The sequence below is a fragment of the Pteronotus mesoamericanus genome, unplaced genomic scaffold (assembly GCF_021234165.1).
Source record: "Pteronotus mesoamericanus isolate MK-2021 breed Mesoamerican mustached bat unplaced genomic scaffold, CSHL_Meso_final scaffold_1186, whole genome shotgun sequence".
Taxonomy (NCBI): Eukaryota; Metazoa; Chordata; class Mammalia; order Chiroptera; family Mormoopidae; genus Pteronotus; species Pteronotus mesoamericanus.
The window spans coordinates 8,252,581-8,262,286 of NW_026555302.1; positions in this window are offsets into that span (position 1 = coordinate 8,252,581).

The following is a 9,706-nucleotide window of genomic DNA, read 5'->3' on the forward strand; positions in this document are numbered from 1 at the left end:
ATAAACATAGGATGACTTAAAGTCCACCCTGTCTTTAGAAATTGAATTTATTACAGCGCCTCTGTGGAAATGCATGCTAGACATATTTGGTGATGTGGCAATTGGACTACATTTCTTAGAGGAAACTGTGGTTCCAGGATGGGCTTGGAAACTGTAGCCCAGAACTATGTGGGCGCCGCAGCCTTCATCGATTGGCAGGAGCAGGAAGCCCACAGCTGGGGGAAAAAATGTTGTTATGGGGTGCCCTCTAGTGATCCAAGGCACCACTAGGTCAGAAGCCTGGGCCAGAGGCTCCTGAACTCCATTCAGCAGGAAGCAGGATCACGGGGGAGGGGGATTCCGAGAGTGGGGGTCCCAGGGGTGGGAACCTGGTAAAACTATAGACATCAGGATGCCAGGCCAGCCAGGAGATCAATCATTTCCATCAACCTCTTCGCTGCTCTGATGCACAGTCCTTAGATCACATTTTGTGATTGGATGGTGCTCATCAAACAATCAAAATAACAATATAATGGTCCAAAGTAGTGAAGAATTATATTCTTTGTTATAACGATAATAAAATAACGCTCCAGCTTGTAGTTTGAGGACACTCAATCTCATTCAGCTAGTAGGGATGGAGCATAGACTCCTTGCTGACTACTCAAGTGCGGACGTGAGTGAGAAACACACACAGACACACACACACACAGATGCACATACACACGCATGCACAGAGATGACCTAGGACCTTTGGTATGCACACAGCCCCGTACACCTAAGAACAGTCAGCAGCATAAAAATGTTGGACCATTGAGCAAATGTTTTAGGGAGAATAGTGTCACCTTCTCTTGATGTCTATATTCCAGTGGGGAGGGGGGCAGGGAGTGGGAGGGAGCCCTTTTCCTCTTTTTGTGCCTTTCCTAACAATGGACACCTGGTTTCTATTGAGCAGATACTCCATGGCGAGCACTGTGTCAGACTGTTCGTGCCTGTCACCCCTGGAAGTCACTGGAATCATCGCAAGTAAAGCATTCCTTGAGCCATGCAAGCAGGATTGCTGGACAGCTGGTTCGAGCATAGGCAAGAGCTAGAATTTGCTTTCGTGCATTCTGCACTTATGTTCTGTGAAGCAGACTCACTGGAAGATAAATAAAGCAGCAACCACATCCTTTTCTCTATTGCAAAAAGAGATTCCTGTTCAGAAACCCAGTAGACAATGTCCACCAATGATTTTTTAAAAAATGCATCTCTGCATCCCCACCATACTTCCTTCCCTCCCTCTTGCTCATTTCAATGGGAGGCCATTGCTTTAATTAGGGGCTGTTAGCACATTAAAATGTTGGTTGAACCTTGCAAGAATGATAAATTACTCTGATTTGCAGTCAGTACTCAGGTCTAATTATTTTCTTTTTCTTTTTCGTGTACCAATAACACCTAATGAATTCCGTTAAAGAGTGAAGTCACATTGATTGAGTGTCTACGATGTGTCTGGACAGTGTATTGGGCTGTGGAAATATAAAGAAGGCCAAGTAAGGCTGAGTGCCTCCCCCGCGAGGTTAGAACCTAGAGGGCATATTCTCTCTGCTGCAATGTGATGAGTGGCCTACCAGAAATATGAACCCAGGGCTAGGATAGCACGGGACAATTACTTCTCTCCCTGGGAACCAGTGAATAGGGCAATGCTATCACCGATACACTCTAATATTCTAATAATTGGCGAACATTAGTCTTTTCATGGGCATAGGGGAAAACCACATCAGTCGTTTTCAGATTGCCTTGGACAAAAGAGTTATCAAATCTCTCTTCTCACAAATAATGTTTTCTTTCATCCCTCCCCCCTCCTCATTATTGTATCTTTATAACAAAACATGAGGTGCTGGCCTGACGCCATTCGATTTCAGCCCTGCTCATTTGCTTGTCCGGAAAACCTTAAGCATCAGCTCACAGAGCCCTTAATGAGAAAGCTCGTTAAAGAGCCGTCTGAAACAGGGAAACAAATTATATGCACAGCACAGCCCATTCCTTTCCTCTTCATTTCCTTGTCCCCCTCCCAGGCAGGCAGCATTACAAATGACAAGGCAAAGAGAGTCATCAGGTTGGGAAAAGGCACTGCCAAACGGGTCTGTCTTAACCGTGCTGCGCAGATGGACATTTATCTTGCTTCGCTGCAGCACTAAAATGTTGCCCAAACAGCCGGCAGGCCCTCTGCATATAATGATGGCCTTGGTAAAGGCTTTGATTGTGTGTATTTGGGTGGGACTTGAACTTGTAATTGGTGAATGTACACATTGCCTGATTTCAGAGCTTCTCCCTAGAAAGCTTGTTTACTCCTGGGGAAGGAGGACATTTCTTTCCTTCCAGGTGTATCCGTGGTCACCTTAGGAAGGTTTCCTCAGTATTGCTTCAGGACGGTAGTGATCACCTTCAGGGCTGGCCGTGCTACGAAGTTTCTTATAAGGTCACTCCTCACTCCTCTCAAGCCTGGGATATCATGCGCTGCGATAGCTTCCTGCTCTTGGCTGAAAAGGAAGTGATGGTGGAGATTGTCCACTGGGAGGAAGAGATGGGAGGTGGGTTATTTTTTTTTTTCCTTCCTTTTCTCATCCTGGAGTTTGCAAAAGGAAGGTTACAAATACCAAACAATCCTTCCACACCTGGTAGCCAGGGCAATGTTTGTGGGGGAAAGGAAATCCTCCCCACTGCCTTGTGCCTTGAAGTAAAGCGTTCTCTGGGATTGAGGCACTTACAGTTAAGTACGTGCAATCTGTGGTGAGGTAGAGACATGACAGCCTTTAAGTCGGAAGACTAGGTTTGGGCGTCCCTTGCTAGCTGTTGGACTTTGGAGAATCTGCAAAACACCTTTAAATTGCAGGGACTACCATGTGCCCGGCTCTGTGCCAGGTGCTGAGAATAAAAAAACAGAGAAGTCACTGGCTCCCCCCTGAAGTTTTTCATCATTTCCTGGGAAGACAGAAGCATCAACAGTCACAACGTAACGTGACACGTGCTTTACTGACGCTCCAGAGGAGTTGCCACGAAAACTAAAGGAGGGTGTTGTGTATGTTTTGGAGGTGAGGGAGGGCAGTGAGGTGATGAGAAGTGGTGAGACTGTGGAAGGGCCTCGCAAGTCAGAACACTGAGCAGGAATGTGAAGAAAAAACGGGCGTTCACTTAACACCACAATACCGTGGACAGATGATGTGCTGTAGAATTGTGCACCTAAAACCTGTATAATTTTGTTAACCAATGTCAGCCCGATAAATTCAATAAAAAGAAAAAACAGAAGAGAGATCACGTAGAGAGGGAAAGTAGGGTGATAGAAACAACTGTCAACAAAAATTCCCCAAAAGAATATTAGAGACCTAAGAGACTTTGAACAGTGTGCAAAACAGGAAGACATGGCCCCCCATGCAGTTTTGATTAGTTGGTATTGTGTGTCCTGATTGGTAGCTACAGAACAGTTCTGATTGGTCAGTGTAGATGCAAATAAGGATATAGCTGTGCAGTTGTGATTGGATAGAGCAGGTCTCAGTCCCTTGGTCGAAAGACAAAACCAGAGCATCCCTGCAGAGGTTGCCTTAGACTCCTAAACGAGCGGGCTATAGTGCTGGGGAAGTCTGGAGTGTAGTCTGAGGTTTTCCCAGTATACAGAGCACAGGAGGAGCCCCTGTCAACAAATGGTCCCTAGGCTGTTATCAAATGGCTGCTAGACTGTTACTATTTATAACATTTGGACCTTTGGTTGACCATGGGGAGTTCACCTAAGCAGATAAATTCCTTCTCAGGGTTCATATCAAATGAATCTTTCTTCTAAGAGTCCATAGAATCCTGGTTGGGGTGGCAGAGGATAAAGAATCTTTGGACTAGACTGAGAAAGAGTGGGTTGAAAAGTAGGAGGATCAGCAGAAACTGGCTTCCAATGCTAGAGAGGCCAGCAATGATGGACTGATAAGCGCCCACTGGACTGGGTAAATGGGAGACCACCGGAGACTTCAGCAAGAACAATTTCAGTGGCGTTTAGGGGGAAATCACAGTGGAGAGTGAATGGAAGGAAAACAAGGGAGCTAACATGCGTATTCTTAACCTTCACTAGACCTGGCTATGGGGAGGAGATGAATTAGCAATTGTCTAAATGGGATGAGGGACTGAAACAGTATTTTTATTTTTGTTTATGATTGGAACTTGGGCATAATATTATATCACAGGGAAGGAGGCAGTGGAGTGGGAAGAGTTCATTTAAAAGAGAGAGATGGGATTAAAGGGGGTTAAATTCTACCTCGTTGATCCATAGGAGGATTCGACGAGAGTCCCTAGGCAAACCCTTTTTATAAAGAGGTATACGAGTGCGACTACAATTATCCTGTTGAAATAAATCCTGCATGCATCACAAGGCATTTGAGCTCACTTATCACTTGGCTGCTGAGATAGGCAAAGCTCCCTCTCCGTAGCTTGTTTGTGTGTGCTCCTTTCCTTTTTCCTCTAGCCATGACTCTCGATTTAGGGCCCAAGAATGAACCGAGCCCTCCCTGACACTTCTTCCTGCCAAACAACACCGCTCACCAGCTCCCCTGGATCACAACAGAAAGCTGGGGCCTGATAAAGGAAGGACGAGAGCCTTCCCACTGTTAGGAGGAGGGATGCACGTCCAGATCTCCTGGAACCTTGCTTTGTCAGTATGTTAGTTTTTCATCAGATAAGCCTGGAGCCACAGGGGCAGTGAAGTAGACTGTCCCTGACCCTCCCAGACACCGGCGGCCTCTTTTCCATCCCAGTTCATGAACTGCATGTCCCAAGTGGGCAGAGATTTTTGTTTGTATTGTTCACTGCTGTATCCCCAGTGACTAGAACATTGTCTGGCACATGGATGGTGTCTAACAAAAAAGGGTTAAATGCATGAATTCACCCATTCATTCATCCTTCCATTGATTCAATCAAAATGGGTATATACTATGGAACAACTACCAAGCTCATCCCAGATAAACAGAGATAAATAACACTCATTACCATTTTTAAAATATGTACTCTGTGCCAGGCACCTCACATGCATTAGTTTGTGTAATCAACCGTTTTACCATTGGAGAAGCTGAGGCTCAGATAGAAGTCACTTGGTTGAGGGTATATGGCTAGAAAGTGATGAAGCTGGAATTTGTCACTGCCTGATTCCAAAACTTACATCCTTTCTACACCTCCACTTGCTTCTGCAGCCTCATCCCTCACCATTCTCCAGCCCAAATCATAACTTCAGTTATAACCAACCACTTCTAGCGCCTTGAACGCACCCCATTCTCTCTCATGCACTTCTTTGCCTGGGACCAACTTCGCTGTGCCCTTTCTCTGGCTAATTCTGCCTCATCCTCCCTCTGGGAGGTTTTCTTGAAATGATGCTCTCCCAATGGAGAAGGCTGACCTGCTCTGTGCTCCCACAGCCCCCTTTCCAGGCCTCTGTTGTGGGACACGTCCCAGGCATTTTAGATGCCAATTTCTGCGCTTCTCTCCACTAGATCATGAGAGATTCAAGGGCAGGGACTGACTTAATAAAAGCCGCCATTTATTGAGTGCTGCCTCCTACTCTCTGACCTTGTTTAATTCGTAGCCATCCTCTAAGATGGGTATTGGTTGTGCTCATTTCACAGGTGAGGTAAGAGAAGCACAGAGAGGTTAAATAACTGTCCCAAGGTCTCAATGAGTTAAGTGGCTAAACCAGGGATTGAACATAGGAGCACTAGATTGCAAGGCTCCAATCCTTTTCCCTTCCTCAGAACCATCACCAGTGCTCACAGCTTAGCTGCTGGGGTACCCAGATAAATACCGCACGGATGATGAAATTAGAGAGCGAACACAGGTTTACACAAAGTTCTGCAGGGGAACACGGGGAAGGGAAGGATTCACTCTTTCTGGGGAGGTGGGGTTGGAGAGGCTCCATAAAGTTGCCAGAATGCTTGGGACCTTGTAAACTGCTTCCATGATGATGGTTCAAGGTGGAAAGCAGATCCCTGCGTCGCATCCTGCTGGTTGGTTTTGGGGGCCGCAGCAGCCATTGCTGAGGTCATCGGTGCTTCCACACTGGTTCGTCTCGGTACTTAACACTTAGCCCAAATGCCCGCTCGCACCTGCTTAAGTCAGGGCTGGTAACCAGGCAACCCAGTCAGCAACTGTTTCATTAAAATTACGTGTTTGTGTGTGTATATAAACTACTGTACATAATCATCATTTTAATCTTCCACACTATACTTTAAATGTAAACGAAATCTGCAGATTTTTAAGCCCGTAGCTATGAGGAATAGGGTACTACTAACTCCTAATTATGTGTTACCTTTCTTTCTGCCCTTGTCCCTTCACAAGGGTCCCGAGGCTGCTTTCTCTGTATTCTCTCCTTCAGGGAATTCACCTATATTCGAGGCTTGAACTACTGTGAAATTCCTATAAAATTAATCTTAAAGCTACAAGCCAAGCATGGCTTTGAAATGGATGGTACAATACCTTCTTTGTCTGCTCCGGAGGCTGTGTGTGAGGAAGGCACAGGGGGCGGCCGGATACCGTCCTCTTTGGGACTCTGGGAACAGGCAATGAGGAAACTTCTGCACAGCTCCATTTCCTAGCTGTGTGGCCTTGGGCAAGTTATTCACCCTCCGTCCATCCTACCTTCCTGATCTATAAAAGTGTGAAGATAATAGTATCCTAGCAAGAGAATTATTGTGAGGACTAATCAAATAATGCAAAAACATGTAGTGACTAATTTGCTGTAAGTTGCTAGCAAGTGCTGGTTGCAATAATAATTATTATTACTCTCATCTTTGGCAGAGTGAAGCAATCTAGGAGACAGTAATTTGAAAGCTTTGAAGTGCTATAAAAGTGTGAAATATTATTATTATTGTGCATACTGCTGAGAGAAATCCAAAGAGCTTGGTAGAAAGAGATGTGAACAGGAAATCAGGAAAGCTGGATCCTTAATGACATTCCTGCCACTAAGCTCAGTGTGACCTTGGGCCAGGTTCTCCATGAGCTTCCACTTTCTACTTGTAAATGAAGCAATTTGATTAGATTATCTTCTGGTGTAGGGGGATGTTGTTCCAATAAGTTCAATTTTCATTTTTATTTTAAAATTTTTTCAATTGCACTTTGATTAGGTTATCTTGAAGCTCCACCCCAGCTCTGAAATTCTATGATTTGATTCTATGTTAGAGGAAATAAGTTATGCAGCAAGTCTTACATGCTGCTTGGAATAGAGTAGGTCAATGCGTACTGCATATACAATATGTCAATGGCCAAAGCACTCGGAGGTTGCTAAAATTTAACCCCAACTGCAACAATCAGAATGAACAATTTGGGGGAATTCAATGGAAAGGCAAACTACTCGCACACACTTCAGAAATCTTGGATGATGGCAGAAGATAGTAACATAAAGATAATAGCAATGCAGTGGTTCCCCCTTACCTGTGGTTTCTCTTTCTGTGGTTTTAGTTACCTGCGGTCAACTGCAGCTCAAAAATGTTAAGTAAAAAATTCCAGAAGTAAACACTTTACGAGTTTTAAATTGCACGGCTCTGAGCAGTGGAATGGAATCTCATGCTGCCTTGCGGTGTTCCGCCCATACGCGAATCACGCCCTTGTCCAGCATCTCCACGCTGGTGGCCTCCCCTCCCCCATCAGCCACTTAGTAGCCACCTTGGTTATCAAATTCACTGTGTGGTATTGCAGTGGTTGTGTTCAAGTAACCCTTATTTTACGTAATAATGGCCCAAAGCGCAAGAGTAGTGGTGCTGGCAATTTGGATAGGCCAGAGAGGAGCCGTAAGGTGCTTCCTTTAAGTGGAAATGTGTGAACGTATAGGAAAACATAGGGTTCGGTGCTACCTGTGGTTTCAGGCATCCACTGGGGGCCTTAGAACATATTTCCCACCAAGAAAGGGGGACTACTGTACTGAACTAGCCAGAAAAAAAATCAGGTTCTGCCCAGCAGGAAAGTGGGGGCAAGGCCTCTTAAATATTTTTGGATATGGCTTTGGATAATAATGTGCCAGCAACTGTCCCACACAGCTCACAAGGCCCCTTGCTTCCTACCTTCCTGATGTACTGAGTACCTGCTATGTCAGGTGGGGGGTAAACTGGGCCACCAAGGCACAGTCTGTCCCCAGGTTGCTGACGAATGATTGGAGAAAGCCTTTTAATTGTGGGAAATTCTTTTATATTTTCTGCTTATTTCTGTAAGGTGCTTACCTTGTTCCTATACTGTTTGTCTATTATTCTGTGAAAACATAGCTATTTGTGCATTCAGTTCTGGGTAGTTGCTCCGCCCTCAGCCCTCCAGCAGTTTCTCGACGTTAAATATTATCTCTTCTTGTGAGTTGTACCAGAAGGAAGAGTCATCTGTCATTCTTTTACTTCCTAATGAGCCCTCCAACTGGTTTGCAGAGCAGTTATTGATTCTTTCTCTTTCTTCGCAGAAGACTGATCAGTTCAGATTTAGCTGCTCGGTCTTATTCTTCTTCAGGACTCACATTTTATTCTTTCTGCCCACTTTTCCACCTTTGCTCCCAATAAAACAAAATTACCAGAAATGATAACAAAACTAGACAGTGTGGTGTGGTGGAAGCACTTTGAGGGAAAGGCTAAATATTTCTTTTGCTACTATAGCAACTATTATGATATGCCTGTCGCTTGCCTTTGAAGCTCTTTGGAAATGTGAAAGCTATTTTGCACATACTGTTAAGTGTTTAAAATCACCTCAATTACCTGAGATACTTTCATCTCCCTCTAAGATTCTTCTTAAAGGGACTTTTCTATTTTCTTCAGACATTGTTATAAATGTAGAATGCAGTATTGATAGAGTTCTCCAAACTCACGGATTCTCATATTCCCTGAGAATGACAAGGACATTATGAAGACCACAATAGAAAAAATTTACATAAAAATACTTAATCAAAAATAAAAGACTTGATGCTTAAAAATACTTCCAGTTATTTGGAAGATAACCAAGTGCTCATTCGACAATTCATTAAAGAGGCATGCATTAAATTCCTGAAAGTGTTGCATTGTGCAAAGCACCGCAAACATAGGGAAATTAAGAAATGGTTGCTGCTTTCAAGGAGCTCTGTTAAAAATTGCTTGCTTTATAGCTTGTATAAACACCTAATAATTTACAAAATATTTTCCGCATGTAACAGCTCATTTTATCCTCAGTACAATCAATCCTGGTTTCATAAACTTGAGATTTCTTATTGCTCACTGTTATTTGCAACCAGAATGCTCATTTTGATGATGATAATGTTAGTATTTCCCCATCATCGCTGGTTTGATTTTATGTATCTAATGACTAAGACTTTACAAAGGGTCTTATTGAAAATAATTGTTTTTTAATCTTCTCACCTTCTAGTCCTTGTTCCTCATAGGCGTGAATTCCTCCTGAGAAGAACAGGGACTAAAATGACTTTTCAAATTCCCTGTGAGTGATCTTAAGGTAACAGAGGGGACCTGGTTCTTGGATTTCTTTCCCACCAAAGCCTGTGGGCTGCAATCTCAGAAGTTCACGTCTCCTTCATATTTATTCTCTATTTTTCTCTTTTCCAGGTCATTTGCTATCTTGCACTATTGTTTCCATCAAAAAATAGAAATGGTCTTTAGCAACTTGGGGATTATCCTGCCCAGCACTTTGCTTTCACTTTATGGAGGAGGAAACTGGGGCACACAGTCATCAAGTGTCAATGCCAAAGTCACACCAATAGGTGGTA